We start from the raw sequence: 3,811 nt of genomic DNA on the forward strand, positions 1-3,811 counted from the left end.
GGCTAGAAGAGGTCAGTGATGAACTTTTCTAGAGAAAGAGCATTACGAAGACCGCAGTTCAAACAAGGCCTGTCCCAGACCACGCTTCTATTGGAAATAGTAGTGACAGTTTTGTACTGAGCAGAAGTGGAAGGGTCAGCAAAATCTCAGGGGTCATAAGCCACACCCACTGCCTTTAGCAGCAAGCAGAACCCTAACAGCGGATTCTACTGAGTTTGAATCTAGAACCTTTAGAGCTTCTATTCTGGGACCTAAAGTAAAGATGTGCTTTGGGAAGCATTTCAAGAAGACAGCAAAAGTTTGGAGACAAGAATATATGATTTGAGTAGTATAGTAACATAATCTATTTGTCTTTTTATATGGAATTTTAATTGTTTCTCACTAATGATAGGGAAACTGATATGAAACTCTAGGAAGAAAAATATGTTTATATTATAAGTGTTTGATAGAATTCATACAACAGTTTGATGTATTTAAAACTGTCTCTTGGCGTGTATAACTAAAAGTACTGTTGTGTTGTATGTACTCAGACTGCCCAAATGTAGTGTTCAACAAGCTCTGAACAACTGTACAGCCGTTCGTTCTTTGTTGTTATCCTTGTGCACCCGGTTATTGGCAGTGCAGGAATTTGGGGACCAGACCTAAACAACAGATCTGAGTCCAAGAAGAAGGAAGAGGTTTATGATACGCAGTGCTTAATTGTGGGTCAGTTTCCTTTAGATGGATATATCCACCACCTGAAAGTCTATTCCATGACAAATACAGGTCAGGGTCACTCATAAAAATCTGCCCCAACTGGCTTTTTACTGCGAGTCCCTGACTCTTGGGAAGATTCAGGCTGTCTTTTCCCATCTTTGTAGAATGAGGGCATTGGCACCTGAGAATCACTTAAATGTCAGAACAGTGAAGCTGCACAACCACAGGCTCCATCCGGCCTACCTCAGCTTTCACTAAATGTTGTAAAATACTTTATTTTCTTAAGTATTTTTTTTGGGGGGGGAAGGTGTTTTGTTTTCTTCCAGGGATTGAACCCAGGGAACCTTGACCACCAAGCCACATTCCCAGACCTTTTTTAAATTTTGAGACAGCGTCTTGCTACATTGCTGAAACTGGCTTTGAACTTGTGATCCTCCTGCCTCAGCCTCCCCAGCCACTGGGATTAGAGGTGTGTGCCACTGCACCTCGCTTTCTTCTTATTATTATTATTTTAAAATATGAAAACCAGATCCTGTAGTTTTTGGTCAAAAGGAAAAACCATAGTAGATGTAAGGGCAGCTGTAATCCTGGACTGGGTGAAGAAGGTGTGGATTAACTGTGCTACCACTTGACCTACTGCTGGCTCAAGCTTTTGAATAGAAGCATTGCTTAGTTGCTGGATACTTGGAAACTTCTGAAGCAGAAGGGAAGCTCTAACTTTTCCAACTTCTGAGATCTGCTGCATAGTTTGAAGGAGATCTGGGTCAGAGAGCAGAGCCAGTTTCCTCCTGAGGAAAGGGTTCTTGGTGGGTTCTTTGGATTGCTCTTGTACCAACTGAACAATGAGGCAGGATGCTTCCATCTGGTTGGCCACTGGAAGAAACATCATCCCAAGGTCCAACAAAGTAAACTTTTGTATAACTGGGAAGTACTGTTCATTTATCTGTGTTTTTACAACTACTATAATCCCTTGAAACTTACCAGAATTTCTAACTTGAACAAGTCTTTTTCTGTAGCCATTTTCTGCCACCAAATCAGCTTCAGTGACAAAGAATGCAGGATTTTCTGGACAGGTAAAAATCTACAGGTGTCAGGCCATCCTCAAAAATGAGATTAATTTTCCCTTGCATCCCCTGTACCAGCTGAGATCTGTGCCACTTCTCATTAGCTACAACATACCCCAAAGGCATGCGCAAAGGGGCCTATGCCTTCAGGGAGGCCTGTGCCTTTTCCATCAGTGATCTGGACCTAAAGAGGGAAATGCAAAATGACACCTGGGCAGGCTCTCCTGCACAGGGCCCCACATTCCACTCTGAAGCCAAGGGCCTCTTTAACAGGATCTTGTCTGCAGAGTGGTCTCTAAAAGTCTTAAGAACCCAAGAGATTTTTGTCCTCATGGCTGTGTCCCTCATTTTCAGCACTGCCTGGCCCCTAGTGGCCCAGCTCCACCTGTGCTATAGCTGCTCACTCCAGTCTAGGGCTAGGACCTAGCTGGCAGGGACCCTACTTCCGCCCTAGTCACCATTCATTCTTTGGTGGAGTTAAAAACTTTGGTGATGTCTTATATGTATTTCTAATTTTTATTGTTACAAATGGCTCCACTGTTGAATCAATAAGTTAGTGAACTGATTACTTGATTAATTAATTTGAAACAGGATCTTACTGTGTGACCCATGATTACTTTGCACTTGAAATCTTCCTGCCGCAGCTTCTGAAAAGCTGAGAATACAGTCCTGAGCCAGCACATCCAGCTGGACCTAAACATTTAGACAACAGTTTGATCTTTTGTTAGTCTGTCTCAGTGTGGAACAACCTTCAGTTTTCACTACCTTCAGTCTTCTAAGATAGAATTTATGTAAAATGTCCCTCAGTTGTATTTTTCTGGTATGTTTCATCATGATCAGACATTATGTTTGGGGAGAAAAGCCTCCCAGAAGAGATTCAGCAATTTTTTTTCATTGCATCCTCTCATGTGACCTATAATTTTGATTTCCTCCTTTTTGATGGTGTTAACATTGATCAATGGAGGTGGTATCTGCTGGGTTTCTCTTCTGAAATGTTGATCCTTCGCTTTCTAATTCTTGAGTGTTTTGTGGAGAGACAATTGGAGACTATATAGCTATCTGCTTTCCTCATCAAAATTTCCATTTCTTTATTCATCGTATTAGTATGGATCTGTGGTTGATTTCACTTAGTGGATGATAATTTTGTATTATTATTTCTGGAAAATTATATTTCTCTTTGGAAGCTTTTATTTTAATAACTTCAGGATGAAGAAAATCTGTAGGAATCGCATACATAATTTCTTGGATAATAGTCTGTATTTGTAAATATTTTACTATATTTTCTTCATCCTGTCTGCCTTCCCCATTTCTCAGAGCAATATCAATGTAGATGAATAAATAACTAAATGCTTTCTCCCTGAATCTCTTGTGAGTAGTAGACAGGATGACATTGTACTCCTAAACACTTGTATTTCCTGAAATCAAGGAATGATAATATGATAGCTTAATGTTGACAACCAACAAATTAAAAATTGGTTCACTCTTAAAACCAAATCAGCAAATCATAAAAAAAGAAATAATCCTTTATGCATTATGCCATCAATACCACTAAAATTAATAATTAGCTAGCAATCAATAATATTTTAAATACAATTTCAGGTTTATTCTTGTATCTCAGAAGCCATTCTTTCCCTCAGCTGAATATTGACTTTAACTTACTGAATCTTTTGCCAAAATATATATTTGGTACAGTTCTATTAGTGCTACATAATTGAAATAGTCATCTTCAACCCGATTCTTTGCTTGAATTTTTATTTGTGAGATTGGCTCATGTTGTTAAGTTTAGTTTCTCTGGTGGTGTGTAGTTCAGCATGGATCCTATATACAATCCATTGATCCCTTTTCCTGTTGATGGAAATATGGTTGATTTTTAAAATTTTTACAGTATAATGCTAAGTGAAGTTAGCCAACCCCCAAAAAACAAATGCTGAATGTTTTCTCTGATATAAGGAGGCTGACTCATAGTGGCGTAGGGAGGGGGAGCATGGGAGGAATGAATGAATTCTAGATAGGGCAGAGGGGTGGGAGGGAAAGGGAAGGGGTAGGGGATT

At 39.6% G+C, this 3,811-nt stretch overlaps 1 pseudogene; it reads right to left on the reverse strand.

The window, feature by feature from the left end:
• Window positions 1-1,207: 1,207 nt before the first annotated feature.
• Window positions 1,208-2,371, reverse strand: LOC124100805 (Fanconi anemia core complex-associated protein 24-like; annotated as a pseudogene).
• Window positions 2,372-3,811: the final 1,440 nt, after the last annotated feature.

This window comes from Marmota monax, unplaced genomic scaffold, assembly GCF_021218885.2.
Source record: "Marmota monax isolate L192 unplaced genomic scaffold, Marmota_monax_Labrador192_F-V1.1 WCK01_AAM20220418_F8-fsc01256, whole genome shotgun sequence".
Classification (NCBI taxonomy): Eukaryota; Metazoa; Chordata; class Mammalia; order Rodentia; family Sciuridae; genus Marmota; species Marmota monax.